The 27,601-nt window shown below is 40.2% G+C and overlaps 1 protein-coding gene across 1 annotated transcript in view; it reads left to right on the forward strand.

Moving 5' to 3' along the window:
* The first annotated feature begins 1,421 nt into the window (after positions 1–1,421).
* LOC308189212 (uncharacterized protein) overlaps positions 1,422–27,601 on the forward strand; it is a 170,836-nt gene continuing 144,656 nt past the window's right edge. Inside the window, exon 1 of the transcript XR_013946138.1 lies at positions 1,422–1,790. The gene's annotated coding sequence lies outside the window, so the exon portion shown is untranslated. The remainder of the gene's footprint in view (positions 1,791–27,601) is intronic.

Consider the following 27,601-nt stretch of genomic DNA (forward strand, 5'->3'; position numbering starts at 1 on the left):
TGTTCTCCGCAGGAGGAAATCATTATTTTTCTTGAAAATGTGGGAAATAAACCAGCCTTGCAGTATCTCAGTGACTTGTGTACGTAACGAGGAGTGTGATATTGTGGAGAAAGAGAAAGCAGCACAATCTGTTTCCAAAAGTGCAGAAAGTGAAAGCAGCACAATCTGTGTCCAAAAGTGCATTATCTTCATACACCTTATATTCATACACCAGACATTTACACACCATACAGACACAATACACACAATTTCTGAGAAAGTCCCTCCGTTGAGTTTCCATCTTGAGGCTGCCACGTGTCTATTTTTCTGGAATTGCCTTTATTTTTATTCCCCTACACCCTGCCCTTCAGTCCTTTATCTGGAAGGTATTTGAGGACTTTGGATATTTGGGATTTCTGTGTGTCAGCAGCTTGCTAGCACAGTAGCAGTGACTGCTGTCAGACCTCACCATGCTCACAGCTGTGGGCGCTGTTAGATGCTGGAACAAAAAATATTCCCCCTCGTGTTTGAACCCAGCACAGTTGATCTGATTGCTTATAACATGCCTGGTACCTTAAAACCTGGCCAGTGAGATGATCCGATCTGTGATCGCAAACAGTAGCGTAGTCCTGTTGCATTACCCCTTCAATATATACTAGTCTGGGGGCTAGTGTCACCACTGGAGTGTAATGCTTCTTCTGCTGGGATTATATTCCTAAAGTCAAAGGAAATTGTGTTTTTATTTTTTATTTTATTTTATTTTATTTTATTTTATTTTATTTTATTTTATTTTATTTTATTTTATTTTATTTTATTTTATTTTATTTTATTTTATTTTATTGTGTGTGTCATTGTTTAAATAGCACATCAGACTGGAATTTATTTTGAATTTATTTTTTTAATTGATGTTGTTCTTTTCAACTAACTTCCTCAGATTTGGCAGGGTAGCTTGCATTCATCATGAATAGAATTAATAGAGTTGAAATGCATTTGTCAAAGACTGGTACAGAAGCCATGGCACAGGGAACATTTTTGGATCTAATTATCTGTTTAAATTCCCAAGTCTGTTTCAAATATGTAGTACTCAACAGGGGTAATATACTGAATTTTTGAAATGCGTTATATAATGTCTGAGGAGATTTAATCAATTGCATTCTGAAAATCACACTGCTGAACATGGTATGCTCAACATTTCACTTTGTCTCAGTCAAGATACAAATGTCCTCTAGCATATAGAGTTGGAAGAGAAAAACTGCTAGAAACCAGAGAATTTGAACTTCTATTTGGTCAGAACATTTTTTTTTCTATAGTAGTTAATCACATCTGAACCATTATCATAGTTTAGTTTTTATTTTTTTTCTGTAAATATTTTAAAGTTTGCTACCTGTTGCAAGCTACGTAAAAATAAATAAATAAATAAATAAATAAATCCATCTCTATCAACATTTGATAGTTATGCATCTTTTTCAGTCTGTTAGACAGTCTTCTATCCTAGCAGCTTGTGACATGACATTTAGTGTACAGTTTAACACTATGTTTTTAACAGCCCCCCAAACAATATTGAAGTCAGTTTTCATTATGCCAGTGTCAATAAAGAAGAGTCCTATCCCAGATTCTTTGAAGAGGACAGGGTATCTGTCATCACAGTGAGCAGGTATAGGAAGGAGTGAGGCCACATTTCTTCGGTCATTTGGAAATTCAACGGAAGTCAGTGGAATTTCTGGCTGCTGAGGAATGTGGGCTCAGTGCCTTCACATCACAAGACACTATTCACCCACAGAGTCATCAGGGATGAGTGCTTCTTCACTAGGGTAAGAGAAGCTATGCGGGATTAAGGTGAATTAAAATGCGGTCTGTTTCTTTCCTGCCTTTGTCTGCAGTACTTCTTCCCTGTATGCTCTGGCTGGAGCAGTGTGTAAAGCTTTGCTTCATTTGCTTCTGTTAGCACAAAACCTGTGGTTTTCATTGCAGGTTGGACTGAGCCACCCTGTGGCAGTACCGTGAATTTCACTTTATTGGGTTGGGATGGCTGGAAAACGAGTTACTAAAAATCTAGGAGACTGGACAGTATTTGCTGGACTTCCCCGGAGTTTTTTTCTGCACATGTTGGTACCAGATTCCACCTGTGTTCTGCCTCCATCCACTGGTTAGTTGGTTCTCTAGAGGACTAGTAGATTTATTATAAACTCAATCAAAATATTTTAGGCCATTGTAATCCATTGTGCCAAAGACATGAATTTGCTAATGCTAGCTGCTTAGCTAGCTTAATTTAACATTGTATAGGGCATAGGGGTTGCAGAATCAGAAAAGCCCATTAGTGTAAAATAACTTTATGCAACCTCTATGAACCTCCCAGCACTTTCTCCACTGTGAAAACAAATGCAGGAACTGCTAAATTGTGTAACACTAATGGTCTACCAATTCCACTTCATGTTGTTTAAAAAAAATGTTATAGGTAACTCTGGGATAATCTGTTATTGAACTAAATGTAGCTTCTGCTGTGCTACTTGAGGTATACCTCAAGCAGTATGTTTTCAAAGTCCCACCTGCCCTCACGATCACTTGAAACACTGAGGGTAGATTATCAATAAGATTATGAGATTTAGGCAAATCTTATATTTAAATTGGATTGTAGACACTCAGATTCGATTGTATTTTAGAATTCAGGCATTCAGTCCCATTATGTTTCGTTGGGATTTATGCGTTTCTCTCTCAGGATACGGTGAAACCTATGACTAAAAGTATATTTGTTTTATGACAAAGAAGACAATTTTGTTTCTCAGCTGTAGAACCTTCAGCTTTACAAGTAATGGAATTTCTCCTAAAGGCAATTGTTTCTGGAAGGCAATTCTTTCCGGTTTCAAAGCTACATAACCTTAAAGAAGTACAACTAGATGTTCTGAAAGGAGACGTAAATTCTGAAATGGAGATTCTCATAACATATGGGCATCCAAATCCTGAGTTGTAATGCTGAAATACTTTAAGCAGTTGCCAAGTCATTCTAATGTATATCTACATACATATCTACCTCATAGATACTACATACCTACATACATATCTACCTCATAAATACTACATGAGTGTGTGTGTGTGTGTTGCCTTTGAATACTTACTGTATTAGTGAGATGCTTCTTTAGCACTTCTTCAGAGGGACATTGGCTTTTAAAGGGCTGAAAAAGTTGATGATTTATACATACTCTTTGAGAGCTCCTTGGAGATTGTACACAGTTTCAAATGTCAAGTGGCCAAAAAGGACTGAGGGAAAGGTAAGAGATGGGTTTTAAACTCAGTTGCTGGCTGGCTTTTTGCACGTTTTGTCTGACTATTTGTGATTTGCTGCTCTGTGGCTGGGGCATCTCTGTCATGCAGTACAGGCTTCTGGAAGCCTGCACTCCTCATTCAGAGCTTGAAATATCACTCTGAGGGTTAAGCTCAGTTCTTTGTTCACTCTAGATCTTTCATGGTTTCTAGTACTTTTGTTCTAGCTCAACTTTTGAATTTCAGACTTGTCTCTTTTCCAAAATACTCAAGTGTGGGATACCAATTGCCCCTTTTTCTCCTAACTGATCGCTATCAATCTGGTAAGATCAATATATTATCTTCTGATGCCTGCCATAGGCCTTAGTTGTGATATAGTTTTACACCTAAGTTGGTTTCAGGGTGTTACTTTGATAATAGACTTCTTATAGAACAAAAACAGTGACTTAATAGATGTTTTCCAGAATACCAGATTCATGGGTATAGTTCAGCTGCCATGTATTGTTCTGGTAATTCACTGAGCTACAATGAGGATTTAAACATTGCTTTCTATTCAGTTACGCCTGTTGTACTTCTCTCTTAGATTGGAGTCCTCAAGTAAGAAAGCAGAAGCAGTGGCCTCTAAAGAGTTAAGGAATCCCTTCCTATCAGAAGTTAGGCCTACTTTGACTTGTAGAGATTTTTTTTCTTGTAGGGATTGTTTCTGGGTAGAGAAGCTTGCAGGCTTTATGACCAGTATTTTCAGATGAAAGAACTGTAAAATGGATTTTTAAATAATGAGGTACAACATTTGCTTTGTTCCTGTGGCAGGTATTGAGATCTCAAGTACATGGTGTCCTACCTTCTTACTTCCTTTTTGTCCTCACTGTTAGCATTGTCAGCCCCTGTCCTAGCTGGGTATATTTTGCTTTGACTCTAACATACAGAAGTCACTGTGATCACAGATTGCTAATTATGATGTATTATTAATAAATAAGAATATAGAGAGGCAATCTGAGGAAATGATTGTATTAATGCTTGGACAAAATTGTCCTAGAAATTGACAACTAAAGAAACATTGGCAACTGTTTATTCTTCTGGAAAATGAGGAAAATACATGTTTTTGACAATAGGTGGAAGGAATGACATTCCAGTGCAGACCAATGACACTGCAAGGCCCCACCCAGTTGTCTTTGAAAGGTTTGGGAGTGGCTCCTGAGAAATGGTAGAAAGAAAATGTTGTACATATCTTCAAGAAGGACAAGAGAGTGATCTGGGGAGCTGTAGGCCTAATGTTAATACATGAGAATGTGATGAAGTAAATAACCCAGGATAACATTTCTCAACATGAAGGACATGAAGGTGAGCAAGAGTAGTCGGCATGTATTTATGAATGGAAAATCATCTTACCAACCTGTGAGTGTGATGTGATGAAATGACTTTGTAGGTGAGCACGGAGCAATGGAAGTTGTTCCTCTTGACTTAAGTATGGCTTTTGACACTGTTTCAAATAACATTGTCATAGATAAACTGATCAAGTATGGGCTAGGCAAGTGGACAATAAGGTGGACTGAAAACTGGCTGAACAGCTTGGCCTGGAGGCTTATGATCAGTGGCACAAAGTTGGATGCCAGACACTATTGGTGTATCCCAGGGTTGATACTGGATCCAATCCTGTTTAACATTGTTATGTCCATGATGATGGTACAGAGTACACCTTTAAGTTTGTAAACAATATAAAACTATGAGAAGTGGTTGATAATACCAATTAGTTCTGTTGCCATTCAGAGGGTCCTTAACAGGCTGGAGAAATGGTCTGGCAGGAATCTCATGAAGGGAAATGCAAAGTCCTGCTCCTGGGGAGTCATAACCCCATGGGAAACAAAACAAAACAAAACAAACAAAGAAAAAAACAATATAGGCTGGGAACCAACCATCTGGGAAGCGACTTTGCAGAAGATGCCCTGGGGCTTCTGGTGGACACCAAGTTGAAAAGGAGCCAGCAATTGTGCCCTTGCTGCAAAGAAGCCCAGGAGTATCCTGCGCTCTGTTGTCAGGAGTGTTGCCAGCAGGTTGAAGGAAGTGATCCTTTCCCTCTGCTCTGCACTGGTGAGTCCACACTTGGGGTACTGTGTCCACTTCTGGGCTCCCCAGTATAAGAGAGAGATGGACATACTGGAGAGAGTCCAGCGAAGGGCACGATGACGATTAAGGGCTTGGAGCATCTGACAGTGAGGAGAAGCTGAGAGATCTGGGATTGCTCAGCCTGGAGAAGAGAAGGCTCAGGGGTTACAACATTTGCTCATAATACTGTTTACATTAGTAAAAAATAAAGCTAGCTGCAAAAAGCTGTGTAAGCAACTCAGAGAATAGCACGAATGGGACAAGCGCAGCCCAGCAATGTCCTTGTAGAAAGCTGCACTGCTCTCTGGTTGAGCGATGCAGGTCCTCATCTGGTCACGTCCCCCCTCCGGGTCTGTCTGTTTCATGTGTCCCTGATGGCCAGGAGACACTCCTCCTGGGCCAGCCATGCCACCCTCCCCGTTGTGACATGGGCCGCCACCAATGTTCTGCCCACTGTGACATGGCCACCACATCACCAGGGAGGTGCCAGGAGCTGGTGGCTGCCTGCTGTGATATGGCCACCACATCACCAGGGCTGCTGTAGCACTGAGACATGGCTGTCACCTTCCACCATTCAGGCAAGAAGAAATAATCACATAAAATAATAATAATAATAATAATAAACTGATAACTCTGGGGAGGGAAATTAAGTAGCTGTAGCAGCAATTTAAAAAACAGAAGCTCAGGAAAGGTTAAAGGAGAATTAAAAGTGGCAGGTCCTATCCACTTCCCAATTTTAAAGACTTGTGCTGTTGCCTGTTGTTGGGAATTGTGGGCTTGAAGGCTAAGTTCTGGAAGAAAAATGCAAGTCAAGTTGGCTGCAGGTAATATTTCATACCTTTGGCATTAAAGACATCTGTGGGGACATTCAGTGTGAACTGTAAAGACTTGCATCTTTCTCTCCCTTTCTCTCCCTGACACAAAGCGTGTATCCTGTGATACACACTTCAGTGGGACACTGGAACAAAATGCATCTCCTTGGTACACTGCAAGCTATTACAGCCTCTTTAACTGTCAGGACAAGAGGCAATGGGCACAAACTGGAACACGGGAGACTCCTCTGAACCCAGAAGCACTTCTGTATGGTGCGGGTGACAGAGCACTGGCACGTGGAGAGGTGTTGGAACTAGGTGATCTTTAAGGTCCCTTCCAACCCAAGCCATTTTATGATTCTTTGATTCTAGCTTATCCATGTGCATAAATACCTGATGGGAGAGTGTAAAGAAGATGGAGCCAGGCTTTTCACAGCAGTGTCCAGTGAAAGGTCAAGAATTAGTGAGCATAGACTGAAACACAAAATTCCATCTGAACATAAGAAAATGCATTTTATTGTTAAGGTGGTCCAGCACTGGAACATGTTTTCCAGAGAGTTTGCTGCTTCGCGGTACTTAAAACCTAACTGAATGCAGCCCTGAGCAACCTGCTCTAGCTGACCTTGCTTTGAGCAGGGAATGGACTAGACAGTCTTGAAAAGTCCCTTGCATAGAATCATAAAATAGAATCATAGAATATCCTGAGTTGGAAGAAACCCACTAGGATCACTGAGTCCAACTCTTGGGTCTGCACAGAACCACCCAAAAATCAGGGTGTGTGTCTGAGAGCGTTATCCAACCACTTCTTGAACTCCAGCAGGCTCGGTGCTCTGATCACTGCCCTGGGGAGCCTGTCCCAGTGCCCGACCACCCTCTGGGTGCAGAACCTTTCCCTAACCCCCAGCCTGACCCTCCCCTGTCCCAGCTCCATGCCGTTCCCTCGGGTCCTGTCGCTGTCCCCAGAGAGCAGAGCTCAGCGCCTGCCCCTCCGCTCCCCTCGTGAGGGAGCTGCAGGCCGCCATGAGGCCTCCCCTCAGCCTGCTCTGCTCTGGGCTGAACAAACCAAGGGACCTCAGCTGCTCCTCATACATTTTCCCCTCACTATCTTTGTAGCCCTCCTTTAGACACTCTTTGATAGTTTTATAACCTTACAGCCTCAACTCTTCTGTGATTCTGTGAGTTTAGGGGCCTGTCATCCTGCTGTTGCTGTGGAACAAAAAGATAGCAGATGCAGTTTCTATTTCTGTTTTCTTAAAAGCATCTAAAAGCACCTACCTACTGATCAAAGAGTTTGGGAGCACAATTTGTTCTTCTCATTTCTGTTGTGTGATGAAGTAAAATTCAACTTGTTGCAAGTAGACAGGTAATCTTTGAACATACTTTCTGATGCTTTTTTTTCTGAGTAAGGATTTTTTTGCCCTCCCTGTAATCAATGTAAAAAGAGAAGAAAATTGTAAGGAAAACCCAGGGAGTAGAGAATAAAGAATAATTGTTAATTGAATAGTAGTCTACATGCTTTCTTTTCAATTTGAATAAAATTATTATGGCAGAGATTTCAGGCATTTTGATTGAGGAGTCATATTCATGTGCAATAATGGCTTCATTACATGCACTTGAAGCTTCGAGCTTAAAAATGATTAGTTTGCTTTTAGCTAGAAGAACTGGTTTTAAATGTTCTTTGTTTTATGTCATTGAAGCGTCCACTCACTTTCCTTTTCAGTTTGCTATGAAACGTGTAGGGAAGAGGTTGTTCTTTTCCAGCAATAACCTTTTGGACAGAGTGGTACCCCGAATTGTAATTTGACAGGGCAAAGCTTCTGGTCCTTTGGTACTTCCTCTGTGGAAGGTCTTGAGGTCTTGGTTTTCCCTCATAATGCTCTGCAGCTTACTGACTTCTATAGCATGATGTATTTTATCTTTGATTTGTGACTGGTCTCAAAAGTATATATAAATATGTATATTTTTTTTTTTGTGGGGCCTAAGAAGAAACTTAGGTTGATAAAACATGAATTGAACTCAACTCCTCTCCTAGCTGTTTCATGAGTTTCTGTGTGACTTTAGACAAACCACTTTACTGTTCATTCCCAGTGTTTGCTATAGGCTTACCTAAGTGAGCTAATAAAGTTACAGTAAATATAATTTTCTTCTAAATCTGGATGGTAGGCATCACTATTACTTGCACAACCTTGTGTTCTGAATTTAAAGTGGTGCTCATCTTCCCTGCACATTTCCCTGTCACAATACACTGCTGCACACAGTCACTAAAAAGGGCAGTGTACATTAACTGTAACCCGTGCACAAAGGATGTGAGTTTCATTGTTTTTAACAATAATACAGAAACCTTTTCATTTGTTTACAAAGTTCAAATAGTAGCACTGGTGTGAAACAGCTTTGTCTTGGAGAAACATGTGGCGTATTGATATGGAAATAAGCACAGCCTGTGCTTCAGTATGTGCCAGGATGGCTGCCTTCTGTACTGCCACACTTAAGTGAACTTCTGCATTGTGCTAAGCTTGTGTTCAAGCTAGCCAAAATTCTAGTAGTGTTTCCTTCCCTGTGAGTGGTAGGCTTTGAAATACTGCTATACCTGGCATCTTTGCAGGTGAAGTTGGACAAACTCATGCTCCTACCCTTTTCTTTTGAAAGAGCAACATGTAGTTGGTTATTGTTAGATGAATATCATGCAATGTTTGTTTCACTTATAGTAAAAACAAACACAACAACAAGAAGGCAACCAAACACCAGAAAATTTTGACGGTTGGCTTTGAAAAAGAAAAAAAAATCTCTGTCCTTCAGAAGGACCCTATATCTATTGCTTTCTGTTTATTTAGCCTTTTAGACTTTTCCTTTTTCAACCCCACCATATGAACTGCAATTCAAGAGTATGTTGCACACAGACGTTAATTTGGCACTAACATTTGCAGGCTCTAGTAGGGCTGGAGGCTACTGTTTAATAATTATTATTACTGCTATCTTACAGAACCCAGAATTATGCTAAAAAATTGCAGATGAATAGAAAAAACATCATTATTTTCAGTATGGATTTGTAATTTTATATTGAACAGGATGGGACAGGTCAAGGTAACAAATATTTCAGGCAGAAATTGATAAGAGAGCAAGAGTTATGACATGAAGATCAACCACTTGTTTTAGGCCTTTGACCTACAAGCTTTTATTATCAAACAGTATTCATCATGATGGATGATTACATAGAACAAAGACTCTAAGGAGAGAGGAGCTCTAGTGGGAATGCCTCGGGTGATCTCAGCTGTGGCAAATTTCACTGAGCAGCGTGGTAGGAAACCCCCAAATCACGAAAACTGAGAGGCAAGTCTATCATACAATGTATTCTTCACTACTTGTCTTGCTGCCATCCAGACATAGACCCACTGGACAGAAAGTCTGTCATTTCCTTTTGAATTGCCCATGTGCTTTATTTCCTAATGAATGTAAGAGTATGGGAGGGAAGCAGAGGGTGGGATGATCCCAACATGTCAGTAGGGCACAGCCACATCTTATGCCCTCATCAAACACTGGAAAAGAGCTCCTGGGCACCCATTTCGGGGACAGTGATAGATGGCTAAAACGTCATTCCCCTTAGAAACGTCAAGACAACTGTTCATTAGCATATTGCAACATTCTCAGAAACTCAGTGATTTTAAATGAAGGGGAAAAATTAGACACTTGCATGAGTGAATAACATTTGTTAGGTGCTGAGGAGGAAGGCAATCTTTAGGATCACTTTTGAACGAAAACATTGCTGTGGCTGGATATAATGGAAACAACAGGCACTGCGACCGTAGGGTGAGGTGGCAGAAAACATGAGGGCACTTATAAGAAAGGTAAGCAAACATCAGATGGAGTTTTGCTGTTAGAATTATTACAGATATTTCTAAGGAGATATAGTATGTGATATAACAAAAACAATAGTAAAAATTGTCAGTCTTTAATAAGAAATCAATTTAGTCATTCCAGTCATGAATTCCTGTGTCTGCACAAATGCATACTGCCCGTATAATTTAAAAGCAAACTTAATTTTGATGGTGTTTATTTCAATGGAATAAATGTTCCTTAGTGGTCTGATGTATTAGCCTGACTCTGTCACTATACAATATTAAGGACTTGATGTTTCAGCATAAAGACCTTGGCCTACTTAGTCCCGTGGTAGACAATTGCCATTGAATTTATTTTTTAATCTTTTAAAAAAGGTACAGAAAAAGGAGAGAATTAATTAAAGCATTTGAAGTGTAAATGATTAAGTGAATTTTTAAAATATAAATTTAAAAATAAAAACCATAACTATAAACAGTATAAATATACTATGATAGAACTATAATAGAATAAAAAGTAGAAAGTTTTTATTTCATCAGCAACCCCTAATTGCTTTATCACAGTATCACAGTATCACAGATTTCTAGGTTGGAAGAGACCTCAAGATCATCGAGTCCAACCTCCGACCTAACACTAAGTACTCCACTAAACCATATCGCTAAGCTCTACATCTAAACGTCTTTTAAAGACCTCCAGGGATGGTGACTCCACCACCTCCCTGGGCAGCCCGTTCCAATGCTTAATAACCCTTTCGGTAAAGAAGTACTTCCTAACATCCAACCTAAAACTCCCCTGTCGCAACTTTCGCCCATTCCCCCTCGTCCTGTCACCAGGCACGCAGGAGAACAGACCAACCCCCACCTCTCTACAGCCTCCTTTAAGGTACCTGTAGAGAGCGATAAGGTCGCCCCTGAGCCTCCTCTTCTCCAGGCTGAACAAGCCCAGCTCCCTCAGCCGCTCCTCGTAAGACTTGTTCTCCAGACCCCTCACCAGCTTGGTCGCCCTTCTCTGGACTCGCTCGAGCACGTCCATGTCCTTCCTGTAGCGAGGGGCCCAAAACTGAACACAGTACTCGAGGTGCGGCCTCACCAGAGCCGAGTACAGGGGGACAATCACTTCCTTAGACCTGCTGGCCACACTGCTTCTTATGCAGGCCAGGATGCTGTTGGCCTTCTTGGCCACCTGGGCACACTGCTGGCTCATATTCAGCTGCCTATCAACCAATACTCCCAGGTCCCTCTCGGCCAGGCAGCTTTCCAGCCACTCATCTCCCAGCCTGTAGCTCTGCTTGGGGTGTTGCGCCCCAGGTGCAGGACCCGGCACTTGGCCTTGTTGAACTTCATACAGTTGACCTCAGCCCATCGCTCCAGCCTATCCAGATCCTCCTGCAGAGCCTTCCTGCCCTCGAGCAGATCGACACACGCACTTAGCTTGGTGTCATCTGCAAACTTACTGAGGGTGCACTGGACGCCCTCATCCAGATCATCGATAAAGATATTAAAGAGGACCGGCCCCAGTACCGAGCCCTGGGGGACACCACTAGTGACCGGCCTCCAACCAGATTTGACTCCATTCACCACAACTCTCTGGGCCCAGCTATCCAGCCAGTTTCTAACCCAGCGAAGTGTACGCCAGTCCAAGCCCCGAGCAGCCAGTTTCTTGAGGAGAATGTTGTGGGGAATGGTGTCAAAAGCCTTACTGAGGTCAAGGTAAACCACATCCACAGCCTTCCCCTCATCCACCAAGCGCGTCACTTGGTCATAGAAGGAGATCAGGTTCGTCAAGCAGGACCTTCCTTTCATAAACCCATGCTGACTGGGCCTGATCGCCTGCTTGCCCTGCAAGTGCCGCGTGATGACCCTGAAGATAATCTGCTCCATGAGCTTTCCTGGCACTGAGGTCAAACTGACAGGCCTATAGTTCCCCGGGTCTGCCCTGCGGCCCTTCTTATAGATGGGCGTCATATTGGCTAGCCGCCAGTCAACTGGGACCTCCCCCGATAGCCAGGACTGCCGATAAATGATGGAAAGCGGCTCGGCCAGCTCCTCCGCCAGTTCTTTCAGTACCCTTGGGTGCATCCCATCCGGCCCCATCGACTTGCGCACATCCAAGCTCCGTAGCAGGTCGCCAACCATTTCCTCATGGATAGCGAAGGCCACGTCCTGCTCCCCATCCCCTTCCACCAGCTCAAGGCACTGGGTATCCAGAGAACAACCGGTATTGCCGCTAAAGACTGAGGCAAAGGCGGCATTAAGCACCTCAGCCTTTTCCTCATCCTTAGTAACTAGGTTTCCCCTCGCATCCAGTAAAGGATGGAGATTCTCCTTAGTCCTCCGTTTCGCGTTGATATATTTGTAAAAGGATTTTCTGTTGTCTTTAACGGCAGTAGCCAGGTTGAGCTCCAGATGAGCTTTGGCCTTTCTAATTTTCTCCCTGCACAGCCTCGCTACATCCTTGTAGTCCTCCTCAGTGGCCCGCCCTTTTTTCCAAAGATTATAAACCCTCTTTTTTCTGCTAAGCACAAGCCGCAACTCTCTGTTGAGCCAGGCCGGTCTTCTTCCACGCCGGCTCGCCTTTGGACACGTGGGGACGGACCGCTTCTGTGCCATCACGATTTCCTTCTTGAGGAGCGCCCAGCCTTCCTGGACTCCTCTGCCCTTCAGAACCGCCTCCCAAGGGACTCGGCCAACCAGCATCCTGAGCAGCTCAAAAACTTTAACTTATATATAAAGATTTAACTATATATATGTAAATATTTTATAAGGAAATCTTGCCTTATGTTAAACTATATTATATTATTAGATATTTTATTGAATGTCTTTTGGGGAAAAAGACATTTTTTCCAAACAAATCCATGTTTTATCTGAGGTGGATTCAAGCTGTTGCTCTTCCTAGATGTTAAGCTCTGACATGGTTTTACTGAGAACAAAACAAGAGAAACAAGACCCAAAGGGGAGAGAACAACAAAAGTTTTTATGGTTGATGCTGATTTTTAGCTGGCAGCTTTGCCAGTTGAAATGACAGGCTATGCCATTTTAGCATCTAACCCAAGACCCAGAAAACCTGCATTAGCTACCTTTAAGGTCATGTGTTGACAATGAAAAGATGGGTTGTTTCAGTTGGCTAAATCGGACTCCTTTCACACTAAACAGGTAAAGAGAAGTAGGAAAGAGCAAAAATAAACCAGAGCAAGAAAAAGAGGTAGAGAAGAAATGTTATGTGTAGAACCCAAACATTACGTATTCTGGATTACAGACTAATCTAAAGAGCAGTGAACAATTATATTACAAAGGGAGCTGGACTTCTCTTCCTCTGTGCCATGCAGAATACAGAACTTTATGCTGCAAAGCTCAGTGTATGAATTCTCTGTGCCTGATCCTAAATGGAGCTTCTTTGGTGTGAAATGAGTTGTGTGCTGTATGCTTTGAATGGCAGCAGTCTGACTTCTGTGCAAGAGAGATAGTTGAGAGGAAGCATAAATAATACTTTACCATTTCTTTTTGACGTGTAGATCATGCTGTGCCTTAGATGATGAAGATATTTTTGTTCTTTGATATCCTGTGTTCTCACAACAAATTATTATACATCAAAGAAATGAGCTCTGAGTCAAAATGATAGTAAAAGTGATGAGCTAGAAAATAATGTAAAGAGATGGTACCTATGAAATTACTGCATATGTCTGAAGAAATGGGGGTAAAGGAAATTGCTCACAAAGTTGTTCAAATGACAAGCTGCTGTCTGAAAAATAAATAATTTGGGGTATGACTATTAAAAATGCAGTGTGGTTAAAAGCTGAAGTTTTTGAAGCACTGTATCCAATGCAAAATAAAATTACTGTGTTAAATATTCACACTGAAAATATTTATGGTGAAGCTTACTTTGATGGAGGGCAAGAAGCAATGTTTTCTGTTACTCAGAGCACAGATTTTCCTCAGGTTCATGAAGTGTCATCTTGTCTTTGGTAGTTCTTCTTCCTGGGGCTTCAGTTTAATTACTGAGTTCTCCATTTCAGTTTCTCAGCCAATAAAAAGGAGGTAACAGTGCTTTCTACCTACCTCAAAAATGTTACAGAAGAATTCAGTATTGAATTGTAGGTGAACAGTGGGAGGTATGTATTGTATGTACTGAAAGGCCTGGACTGGCACCAGGATCTCCTGAAGCGGTTGGTACAGACTTAACTTAGATATGTAACTACCACATTTCTATCAGCAAACATTTATAAGCTGGCCATATGTTTTTCAGCTGTAGCTTTGGAGCCTTGCCTTGTGCTCCCTTTTTGCTTGTGGTGCTATATATATTTCTTTTTTCAGAGGGAAAATACAGAGCAGAAGGGTTACTCTAAGCTCTGTTCTGGCGATGTATTTTGATGTTACGGAAAACTGGAAAACAAATTATTGTCATGTCTTATTAAAGATACATGTGTCTAGACCAGACGTTTATTCTGCAACCAGCTCTTCTAATGAGGGGAAGGGTAACTAGCCATAACATGATTGATCTCTGGATAAAGTTCCATCGTTGCCTCTAACCCTAGCAGGTGTGTATATAAAACTAAACATTTTCTTTATTGCAGAGAACATTGTATAGCCCATCTACAATCAGGACTTACAAATGAGCATATGTTGCGAAAGACCAACAGATCAGCAGTCTTCCTTTTGATAAAAAAAATGAACAAAACAAAACACATTATTTATTAAAAATATGTAGACAAATGGCAAGTAGATTTTCCTTGATTATGCTTACGCTACTGCTTTTGTTGCCTTGAATTACGATTGCTTGGATAAATACACCTAAAGACTGACTGTTGGCCTCCAGAAGCATCTCTTTACGTTCTTCAGTGAGATACTGTTTTGTAATTTGCAACATTAGTCTCATTGTGTGAATCTCTACAGATACCTCAGAAACCTTTTCAGCAATAATACAATGGAGGTATGATTTCCCTTTGCTTTCCAGCAGTGAAAGAATAATGCTGTCACAAAACGGTGCTGAATTAGAAGACTAGCTTTTTTTTTTTGTGCTAAGTCCCCATTGTTATGGTATGATTTCAGTCAGTATAGATAAAGAAAAGGATGAAGCATCCCAGCTTTCTGGGTAGTCTAAGAATCCTGTCATCTCCACTCAGTTTTCACAAATGTACTTCTACTTTCCTTAAGTCTCATGTCTAAATTTGAGAGTCTCAATAAAGGGAAGAAAGAAGAAAGAAAGAGATTTAAGGAATCTCCAAATATAACTTTTAGAAGTTGGTATTAGGACTAATGAAATCTCAGTGTGGGTCTCTGAGAGATAATTTAGTGGCAGGCACTGAACAGAGCATGCTGTGTGATTTGCTGATGAATTCTGTGGGATTTACTTAGATGCAGGATCAACTGCATTGAGAGCAGAACAATAATTCAAGCACTTCTCCTGGATGACAAAATTGCTGTCTTCCCATTAGCTGAGTTAGTGCTGAAAGGTGTAACAAGCTAGCTCATATATTTTCAATAGGATTTTTTTTAATAAAAGTCAATAAATTTAAAGCATCCATCTGTTCTATAAAGGCATCATAAAGAAAGGACATTGTGTAATAAATTACCCTTCATTTATTTAAAAAAAGAGTTTCTAATGAAAGCTTAGCACTAATTGGATCAAATCACACGGGGAATAATTGGCAGTTTCCCAAGGCATTTAGATCCAGTTCTTAGCTATTCTACTGTAACACTTTCTAGATTTCTGTCTCATCTGCCATATGTCCAATGTTCTTCAAAATTATTTTTTCCCTAAAGACCAGAGACTGCACTTCCCATTATGAACTATATAGGCAAGCAGAATTTAAATCTTAACTAGTCCTACTTACAGAGCTAATTTTTCCTTTTACAGCAAAAAAAAATGTGGTCATATTGGCTGTTAGCAATGTATGTTTACTCTCAGGTAGTCCTTAATCTCTTTCTCTATATTTTGTTAGCTTAAGTGTTACTTTGTCTGCTCAACAGAAAAAAAGTTTTGAGGTTGTTGGTTGTTTTTTTTCCTTCCTTCCTTTCTTTTTTTTTTTTTTCTTTTCCTGTCACTCTCATTCTAAATTTATCCCCATTTAACTGCGTATGCTGTCTGCTTGCTTGGGGATTTAGTTTAAATCTCTTCTGTACTTGATTGCATTCTTCATTATCATTTGCTATGCTTCCAATTAAGTGTCATCTGAAAATCTGGCCATTTCCCAAGGCATTTAAACAATTCATATTTTTCTTCTTGCCTACTTTCTTTTCCGTTTCTTTGGAAACTCTTTAAAACTAAATCAAACCAAAATTAACCTGACCCTTAGATAGGTTAACACCCCAAAAAGGGAAGAGGTCTTGTTAAATAAATGGGGCTCTATTTGCTCTAAAAAAATGCCTCTTCTTATTTAACTTACTTCATTATGTTTAAGTCTATTCAATGATTTTTTACTGAAGAATTTGAAAAATACACAGTTTAATGGAGAATAAAGACACTGATACATAAAATTTTGCATTTAATATAATCAAATACTCTCTATTTTTAATCTATGCAAACAGAGGGTGCTTTCAAGGACAGTGAGAGTGAAACCATGGAAATTGACTGGTTTCTTCTCTAATCTTTTTGAAAGATTTCTTAGATATTTCTGCTCCTTTAGTCTGTGGAGGCTTCTAACCTCAGAAACTCTCTGTAACTGAGTGAGATATCAATGCTTCTTAGCACTTATAGAATAACGCCCTGCCATATATTTGAAAATGGTGGGTTGATCACTCAGGTGTTTGTCCAAGCCACATTCTCAGGATTTCAGGGTAGAGGCAAAAATGTTGCTTTTGTCCATGCTTTCTTTTACCTCAGAAGGTGCTGAGCAATCAGGTGAGCTGAAGTAGGTCTTTTTAGGAGAGAAGCTTACCTGAAGGCATTTTCACATTTCTACCTTGAACTTGGTTCATGTACTTGGTTTAAATATTTTGCCTCCTCCTAAGCAAACAGAAATAACATTGCATGTAGTTGGTAGAAAATTACTTAATTTCCTTCAAATCTGATCTTATCAGGTGATGATAAGATTTTTAAGGATTTTTTTTTTTTTAATGACACCTTTCTTTTATTGAGTTTTGATCCATAGTTCTTTGGACCCCAGTCACGTCTCAACATTTACGACAGACCAATATGACGACTTACAGTATTTGTAGTAGAAAGAATTATGAAAGCTTCTGTGGCCTCAGGGACTCGGCACTGGTACTCTAAGGGCTGTGGTTGCCTCTGCTGCTGTAGTAGGGCATTTGCCTTTCTTCCTTTTATATGCAAGTATCTATTTGGCCATTTGGCCATTGCAGCGTGCATGCACAGAAGAGTGTGTGGGATGGGTCTGTTTTTTATCTAACATTGACATTTGCACCCATCTCAAGGTTCTTTTGTGCTGTCAGAACAGTGTAAACAGGCGGTAGTGGTGTGTACCTGAGAATTAAGGCCTTTTTAAACAAAAAAGCCTCAGTGCTGTCATACTGACTCAATTTCATGTAATACTTTCCTGTATAAGTAGTATTACCAGATTCACAGGGTCTGTGTACGCAGCAAAATACCATTTATGTGAGATAGGGCAGCAAAATTGGGCTGCTTGCACTTAAGCCCAACGTGAAATAGGTTATTAACTGAGTGTTACTGGAGAAGAGCTGTTGTAAAAGAAGCAGTTGACACTGAGAAAGAAAGAACAGGTCAGCAGGATAACGCACACTGAAGAACACAAACAGTGATCATGTGTCATTAGTTGTCAGTATTCCTCTTCTGTGATATAGAGCTGTGTTGGCAAAGTTAGCTGCAAAGCTCAGGAGTAGCTCTAATGGGATGTTGGCATACCCGAATGGCTTCAGTAATGTGAGCTGAGCATGATATACCTTTATTGGCAGCAAGCAAGCAGAAGGCAATTGATCAAAATTCCTTCTATTATGTTTTCAAGGATGTTCTCTGTAGAAGAAAACATTATTTTGAAATGTATTTGTTTTCAAACACATCTACAGAGCTCACAACACCTCTGAGAGCTCAAGAATAAAGACTGGAAGAGAACTGACGAGACCTCTGTGCACAACAGACGCTGTGCTTATGAACTACTTTTTCCCAGAATGCATAAATCTAAATATTGAACAAATACAAAATGCAATTACTAAGGGCATTTGGAGAGTGGGGCATTGAGGAGTGTTGCGGTATTATATTAGTAATGGGTAATAGCTTCTGAATTTAGAACAGCGATGTGAAAATCAGACTGCTTCTTCAGAAGTTCAATTTGAAAGCTGGGAGAGTCACACAAGGTGACAGATCAGTGCCAACGCAGGAAATGTCTTAGAGGCAGATAACTGCTGTTTTATGCATAAGTAGTCAGGATCCCAATATTTTTCCTATGTAAATCAATGTCAAAATTCAGGTTAACCTGATTAGGATCGTTTCCTTGCAGAGAAGAATTATCTGTTGCTGTATCACAGAGAAGAATTATAATTACATTATAGGTGGAGAAAAGTTATGAGTTCTATCATTTACATAATATGTTGAATCTAGCGGTCCCAGGAAAGTTCTTAATATCACTTATTGTTGGTATAGAACACTTTTGTTCAGAGAAACAAATGAGGAAGGTACTTTTTCATGAATTTAGGAAGGCATTTTGAATTGGTATGCATGGTATGCATTCATGCTGATCCTGCAATGTGCGTTTCTCATAGACATATTCCTAAATTGCACTTACATTTGGTGAGAGTACATTGAACATTCCAGCAGACTGCTCGCTCATCTCTGGTAGTTTGCCTAAAACTGTGATCTCCATAGCTAATGATGCTTAAGGTTTTTTGTTGCATCTTATCCCTCATCTACGTGGGGTCACCTTTCCCATTTTTGAAGAAAGACTCCTGCAAAAGAATCCTGATAAGAGTGTTCAGGAGACATTGGCAGAGACCTGCAATATGTCTCAGGGAGGAAAGAGGATTCCTTCTAATCTGTGCTATAAGTAATAAAATGTGGCCAGGCAAATCATTCTTCTCTGGAAAAGTTCAAATAAACCACAAGGGAGATATTACAAACTCATCAGCATGTAAAAAAACTCATGGTCTCATTTATTCACGAAGTGACAATAAAGAATTTATTTTGTGTCTTGCATATTTATCATTTTTGGATGACAGAAGTATTGCTTTCTGTTACCCCTTAAAAAGATTTTCTCGTGAACTACTCACTTCTTCCCAGGAGGTATATTACACTAGGAAAAGAGTTCTTTTTAACTTTATTCACAAATATACTGGTTTTAACCCCTGGGCAGCTAGATTAGGACTGTTGCTGTTGTAAACAGAATTTCCCAAATATGGGAAAATGTTATAAATGTGGAATTACTTTGGACTGTGCAGAAACTTAGTGAACGTAACAAAGTATATCAGTCTCAAGATTTTCATAAATTGTGCCTGGTTAACCACAAGTTTATGTTGAAATGAGATTGGTTTAGTAGGATGTTTTGCACAAATATAAAAACATTCAATACTCTCGGTGAATATATCATTTCAAAGTTAGTTCCCCTGGTTTATCTATATTTGTTATTTCGTTCTCCCTTTCCAAATAATGATATTTCTATTTCTAGAATGTTATCTGGTTTATAAACGTTAATCTTTAATAACCAATGTTAATCTTTAGCTGATAAATCCAAACATAAATGTAAATTTTTTGGTATATTTTCTGTATATGCTCTTTCAAAGTCATTTCTTTGCTCCTTTGTTCCAATGCTACTTTTTCCTTTTGTACAACCTGATTTTCTTTAAGGGGTCTGACAAAAATAAATGTGCTGCTGTTTAGATTGTTGCTCATATTATTTTAGGATTAAAAATAGAATTGTTGTGCTGTGATGTATTACTGAGTATTTATAGTGCTATGCATCCTTGATTATTAGGATGAGAAGCAATTTTTTTTTTCTTTTTTTCTTTTTTGGCAGAATATAAAAGGAAAGGAAAACAGAAAAAATGCACTAATTTTGAACATATGGATTCCTATTGTTCTGTCTTGGATGTAACCACATTGATTAAGTAGCAAGGCTCATGCTAATTGTAAGTAGAGAATAGCTGTGTAATTATTAGTGCTTAAAGTCAGGTTTGGTTTTGTGTCCCTTGACAGTTCTGGCTGCTGTTTCTTAGCTATTGCTTCAGATTTCAAGCAAAGCATAATGTAAGTGAACCTAAAATTCAGAGATGAAAGTGGATTGTGTTATGCACTGAGTCTGACTCCATTATGTGACAGTAGATGTTGTTTATGACAAGACCTATTATATTATTACCAGACCTGGACTAGTTTTTGTACAATTCCTGTATTAAGTCTCATAAGCTTTCATTTTCTAAGTAATTTTCTAAAAGGGATTTAAGAGAGGAAATGGTAGGGGGATATTTTCTTTTTAAAGCAAACACTCTGGCTTCTCTCCTAGGATTTGCTGCTGGTATCTCCATCTTCTTTTCTTGATAACTCTAAAGAAGGGAAGTGAAAATACAGTAAATCTCAGTGCATACTGTAAATTATATTTTTAGTTATACCTGTTCCCCGATAGAGAGGTAAGAACTTTAACATTCCCAGGGCTGCAATCTAAAGTTACTATTTGTTGTAGATTTTCTTCTTCCTAATTAAATGTCATGAAAGTACAGTGAAGCTTCCTTTCTGGAATAGAATTGTTTTTTTTTGTTTGTTTTTTTTTTTTTTTTCCTGCCATTCGAGAAACTTGAAAACAATAGAAAACTCTTGTATTTGGTGCATTTGAATGTACTTGGAAAAAGTCTACTTTTAGATAGGACAGCACTGTATCATTTTAAAGCACTGAAGAGTAAGTAATATAAAATCAACCAAGAAGATAATCTCTGACATTTACAAACATTTATAATGGCATTAGTTCCAAGTAAGTTAGCTGAGGCAATTTGAACCTGTAGACCTGAACAAATAAATAAGCATGGCTTGCCATCAGCTATTTCAGAAATGTACCAGCATAGCCATGGAGCTTTGTGCATCCAAATAAGCAGAGAGATCTACCAGATTTCTCTGGGGTTTCCTGTAGACAAGACATTGCTTTACTGGGAAGTATTTTCACAAACAAGTGAAAATGCAGTGTTGTAGACATTTCTGGGCTTTCTGGAATTTCTGCTGCTGTGTTTTAGAGCTGGTCTAAGAATAATGGGTTTACAAAGGACGAAGGGGTAGGGCTTAAAGGTGAAATTCGTTTCAAAGAAATGCCCCTGACTGGCAGGTGTGGCAATAGTTTTCTTTGTTTAGACATGAAAATAAATTCATTCATTATGTAGCTGCACGCAATGGCTAGGCTGTGTTTCCAGTGCAGGCCTGAGCTTGCACTTGATCCCACACCGACTTGTCCAAATTCTTTGCACCCAAGCCAATGCTGAAGCAGCTTTCTGCAAGCCCTGAGCAATAGAGGAGAATAATAACAGGGCAAATATTTAGCATGGGCAGAGTATGTGTTTGGTATCGGGAAGAAGAGTGAAGCACAGGTGTACCTGCTGTTGCTTAGCCTCGTTCCCTGCCACAAATCACCCAACGCCTTGCAGTCATGTAATGTGGCTGTATGCAGATCAGAAAGGCTGATATTATGGTTAGCATGTCATTATGGAAAAACATGTCACTCTGGTACGAGGGATGTAGGCAGTATCAGTGTGCAGCTTGGGGGATGTGTTGTTCTTTGACCTGCTCTTTGATTCAGCATGCATTTGGCCACGTAGGCACAGTTACAGAGCTTCACTGTGCTGCCCCCCCACCACTATGTGCTGCAAGACAAGGGACAGAAGCACTGATACTCATCTCTGTGGGCTGAAAAGATAATTCAGGTCCCAACTTACTCAATTGCAACCTCTCTTTGGAGGAAATCTCATTTATTAAATAAATAAAATCTAAACTATCCTTCAGGGAAAAATGTGAAGAGGGAGAGGAGGTGTATGAGCCAGCAGTCTGAGAGTCAAGGTATATTGGAGACTACTAAGTAGACATCCCAGCAATTTCTGCTCAGATACTCAAGCAAGAGTGTGCAGAGTGGGGCTGACTGGGGGCAGACGCCGATGGATAGGACAATGTTCATCATCCTGAGTCCCTGCATCGGCTGTGCTCAGATAAATCTGTAGCTCTCCAGTCTCAGCTCCAACAACTTTAAATATTTGCCCTGAGAACTACTTAAGGCAATTAACCATGATGTGGCATTCAAAACTAAAAGCTTGATTTAAAATTAGGGAATTTTCAGAAGTACAACTGAGAATTAAATTTGGCTTATGAAGCCTTTATTTCTGATACTAATGTTTAAGATGGTAACAACCCAGCTTGACTTCCCAGTTCCCCAGAGTGAATTTGTAGGCCAGAGATTTAGAAGAAAAAGCCCTTTCACTGGTACATTGAGGTATTTAATCTGCAAATCTATGAGAAAAGACAAAAATGCAATTCTCACAATGCTTTGATTACAGAGTCTTTTCCAGAGAAAACCACATTTAGAAACGGGAAACATTGCTAAGTGCCAATTGTGAGATGCACCCTTTAATGATGATTTCCTGCTATCATCTGTTCTGTAACAAGAAGTCAGTCTCGTAGTTTCTGGGTCAGAAACAAGGCTCTGTGAGTAACTTTGTACTTCTTGGAGGATATCATGTGCTTTAAACCAATTCACTCCTGTGGTGCTGTGCAGTGGGAGGTCATCTGAAAAGTTTAAGATAACCCAGGACAGTTTAAATCACACCATTTTAGCAAGGGTCTGTTAGTTTCAAGTACTAGTACAATTTGGACAAGGACTATGTGTAGATTGATTCTTCAAAGTTGAGTGCACATCCAAGTAAGACCTAGAGGCTTGCTGCAAATGGTTTTATGTGTATTCTTTTCAAGAGTTCCTTTATAAAAGTTCCTAACTTGATGGCACTTTATAGCAAACTTTTGTGATGGTGAAGCTTAGAGGACAGGATGATCGTTTTGCCTGGAACTGCAACTGCAGCTTCATGGAATATAAATCTGTTGTCCCGTTCTCTACATTACTGTTCTAATGAATGCCTGCTCTTTTTTTTTGTTTGTTTTGGTTTGTGACAAAGATGTGACAGAAGTCACCCAAATTGGCTGTAGTCAACCTTTATTTTATTCGTTTTAATAAAGGGCCAATAAATGAATCATAGATATTACAAGATACCACAACCTGCGGTTACTTAGCCTCATAATGACCTGCTGCATTCTCCATACAACGAACTGTGAGGGCGCTGGCTTGCTGGGCTCGGGCCAGCTCAGAGACAGCACAGCCGAGGGCTGTCCCTTCCTCTGGTGACCATGGGGAGAGGCTCCCAGCCCAGGATGGCGTCCCCATACCCAGGGAGGTCCTTGTCCTTGGGCCCCTGGCACCAATAAAGGTTTCTGTTTTTCATCTCTATCTTTTGTTTAGAAATGCCAACAACAAAATCAAACAGGCTGTCCAGCCATTGTAAAGAAAGATCTGGGCTCTGCATGTGCATCTAGGGCTAACACTGAGAAATGGGAAGATGAGCTACTTGCTGGAGAAAGAGAACTTCTTCACCAAAGGAAAAAGGATCTTTCCTTTTTCTTCTTCAGGTGGAAGGACTGCTCATTTTTATAGGGCTGAGTTTATTCAGACTGGTCTTATGGAGGAACAGAGAGAATTTTTAGCTGACCTACTAGACAGGAGCCCTCTACACTCTTTTGTATTATTCCTCCAGAACAGGGAGTTTCTGTAGAGAAAAGCATGCATGTAGGCAAACATTCAATGAGGATCTAATCTTACTAGTTTAGGTATCTTTCTCTCTCACATAAGATGTGGCTTTTCTGGAGCATTCTGGAGTCCAGTTCAACTGGGAATGCAGGACTGCAGTTCATCTGGGAATATAGTAAACCCTTAGACACACGGGGTGACACTATGTGCCAGTTATCATCCATGTTGTACACAAGAGTCAGGGGAAAAACTGACCTTGCAGCCCCCACTCCTTGGGAGCAGCACGTGCTTCATGTTTCTGGTCCCCAGACAAGCACAGAAGTGATCCCCAGCGAATGGACCTCGCTGACCCCTGGTGCTTTCTTGTGGGGGATGAGTGGGCACTGAGGAAATCCCACTACCTGGGACAGTGCCCCACGGCCCTGATGCTGGGCAGCAGGGCTGTCTTCCCACCCATGCTAATGGTGGTCAGGGGACTTTCAAGGGACCTCGTGCTTGTCTGACTTATCTTGCATTGCCCTGGATCTTCAGGCACTTTCAGGGTCAGTGGTAAGTTCCTAATGAATTTTAGCAGCCTACAAGTAACTGCTTGGACTGTGGTCTTGACATTCAGAAAGTTTTCTGGAGCTTTCCAAACATATTCTTGTCCTCTTTCTTGCTCTGTCAACCTGGGAATGCTAATAAGTGAAATACCTTCCTTATTCAGGGAAACACGGCCAGGGGCCCATCTTATCACACACTTATCACAGACACTTGTAATTTTAACTCCCCTATAATATGAGCTGAGGACAGAATCCAAATGGAGAGATTAAAGTTAATCCTTGGAAATAAGCTGAAGTTCACAAATTGTTTATTTGACAACTTAGTTTATTTATCTAGCCGGGCTGCTGTTGTCAATATAGTCCACCTAGCCGCTCTTGATAAAGAGATCATTTATCGTTCAGAATCATGGCTCAGTTTTTTTCTGTGCTGCTGCACACAACTAATGCATGTCATTAATGCAATCCAGAGGGAACAGTGCAGAAGATGAGAGGATAATTTACTCACCATGTGCATTCAGTCTTCAGCCTCCTTGCTGAGATTCCCCTGCTGGTTTGGATTCTGTTTTCTGACATAAACCTGCCTGACCTTTAATAACCAGAAGCATAGTGAGCCTACTAGTTTATTTTAAGGATAGGATGGTACGAATTCTGTTTGCAATCTTGTGAATTCAGAAAGCTCAATTCTGATTTAATCTGTAGACCTATTTCTAGTTCTGGCATTGATACGTCTGTGTGAGTTAAAAGCTATGTTAGGAAAAATCTGAGAGATAATTATAATTACTAAAATAAGAATAAATTATTCATACATATAACAGTGGGGGCAGGTCTGTTCTGACTCCAAATGAGGAAGAAAATTCGGAGTGGAGGGGGACAACTGCCTATTTCAACATGTGCTATGCTTCAGGGGTGTTGCATGGTGCTCTAAGTACTGAAGTGCCTTGGACTTAGTTGCGCCAGGGTCTGGCTCCTTGCAGCTCTGTAGCCTCTCCCTGAAACCACAGAGGCTAAAGCCTCTGTGGCAGCATTTTTCCACTATTGTTTTCATGCTGTTATTCTTGTACTTTACCTGACAATGTTGTTACAGCTGCTTTTCACAGGAGCAGCTGCCACTGGCATGAGAATCACCCCTTCTTCCCCCTCTTCCCATCCTGTTTTGTAGACTTTATATTAGAGAAACCAAGCATTCCGCACAAAAAAATAGATAATAGTAATTTGAATACTCAATAATCTGATAACATATGTGCACAAATTTAGCAATCAGTCAATGCACAGTGCTTGCACCTGGTCAGCATACTCGGGTCAGTACTAGTAGCATCATAAGCTGTAGCAGCCCAAAGGGAATTCGAGTGGGTCGCAGTGAAACATTTAAGATAAGGGGAAAAATCCCAAATCCTCCTCCACCTCCCTTTTCATCAGCACTACCTGCCTCACTGGAGACGCTGCCCAGCAGAGGATGCTCATGTGGGACCGCATGGCTGCCTTTCTTTGCTGGCCACTGGGGAGTTTTCCCTCAGCTCTCCCCCAAAGTGTAGCTTTTCTGGAATAATGGCATCTGTGCAAGGGCTGCACTATCACTGATATGGCAGTCACAAGGACACATATCACACAGCTGTGCTAGCAAAAGTTTGTTGGACACTGGGGAGTGTTTGTGCATGTTTCTGCATGGGAACCCATGTCCCTGCCTCTGCCCCACACCCCCAGCAGAGCTTCTAGCACATATCGGAAAGCTTTCTGCAGATTGGTATGGCTGCTCTACATCTATAGGAACTCGGTAAAGTGACCTGTTTTCAGATTTGCTATTCCTTCTCTTACAAAAAAACCAGATTTATCTCAGTCCATAATTTGTTTCAATTCTATTGTGGATATTTTTATTTTATTTTATTTTATTTTTCCCATGGCGACTTGCTGAGTTATTCACAGACAGTATCAAATATGATTTTTTTTTCCTATTCATAAGTAATTGATAGAAAACAGCAGGTGTTATGTTTTTTCTTGGATTAGATAACATTCAAGAAAGAAGAAAAAGAAACCTGTCCTTTTGCCACAGGCAGGAGATCAATAAATTATTCCATGATAGATAAGGATTAAACTCACACAGGTAACAAAGCTTTGGAAAAAATGCACATAATAGTAATAGTGGTAGTAATAACAATAATAAAAGATGAATGTATCCTTACACTGCTAAAAACTTGTTTACATGCCGAGCTCCAAAGCTTCACATATTATTGAATCTAGAAGAAAAGCTTTTTATTACTCTTAAATTAAAAAGAAAAAAGAAAAAAACCAAACAACTGTACAAAATACACTATATCAAGGGTTGACAATAAAAAAAAAAAAACAAACTTTATTTTATTTTATTTTATTTTTAAATTTGTGTGTTGTACAAAATTGAAATTCCTGTATTAGAAGAACCTGCAACTCTGGTGGAGTTTTCAGCTGTCTTTGCGCTCATCAAATATGGAGAATAAATATATAGAAAATTTCTAAAATCCAGAGAAATTCTCCTGGGAGTAAGTTAAAATAAGGAAAAAGGAGTTTAGCAGTACCTATGTATTCCTGACCTTCTCTCTCCTATTCACCTCCCTTTTGTTTCCACTGGCTAATTCTTCATCACCATTTATGCCATTCCTTCAGCACGTGTTTCTCTTGAAACATTGCACTTGATCTGCTATTAGTCTCTTCATAAATGTATTATAGACCCAACAAGCAGTCAAGATTCAGTCAAGATTCCTTGTCTCTTACATGACATCGCTAAGCCCACTCTCAGAGCACTTAGATTGGGGATGTAATCCGAGTTTCCACCCGATTTGTTCAGTCGCACTGAGCTCTCCTCAGTCTGGTGCTTCTCAGTACGTTCTCGGTGACCTGCTGGGTGCTTTTGCTGAGGTCTGCTCCACGTGAAGTGGCCATGATTAAATTTTCCGGTGGTCTGGGTATTGTGTGGAGTTTGTCATTTGAATAGTTCTGCCGAGAACGAGGCAATTCACTGATTATTATGGGCTAGATCATGGGCTCTGTGCACAGATTAAGACTACTGAAAAAGTCATATCTTCTTCACTCCATCCAATTCATCAGTATAAAAAAAAAAAAAAACAACTGATGAAAACATTAAAAGTTAGTTTTAATCAAATACAGGAAAATTAACTCCCAAAATATGACCACTTTCTTATATTTTATGCAGTTTTTCACTGATTACATCTTTTATCGATACCCATCTGGTTCGGTGATGAGTCTCTTCTCTGTATTCTTCACTCCTCCAGTGTAATTGAGAGGTATATTTAGGTAACTGGCTGACTGTGGTGCTGTGCAATTGGTTTTAAATTGATTCTGAATAGTGGAGCAGTTCTATGTGGTACAAAATAATAAATGAAAGCAGCTCTGAAGTCTGTTCAAAAGCAGTTTGGAGATCTGGG

The sequence above is a fragment of the Anser brachyrhynchus genome (genome assembly GCF_964034855.1).
Source record: "Anser brachyrhynchus genome assembly, chromosome: 2".
In the NCBI taxonomy this organism is placed as follows: Eukaryota; Metazoa; Chordata; class Aves; order Anseriformes; family Anatidae; genus Anser; species Anser brachyrhynchus.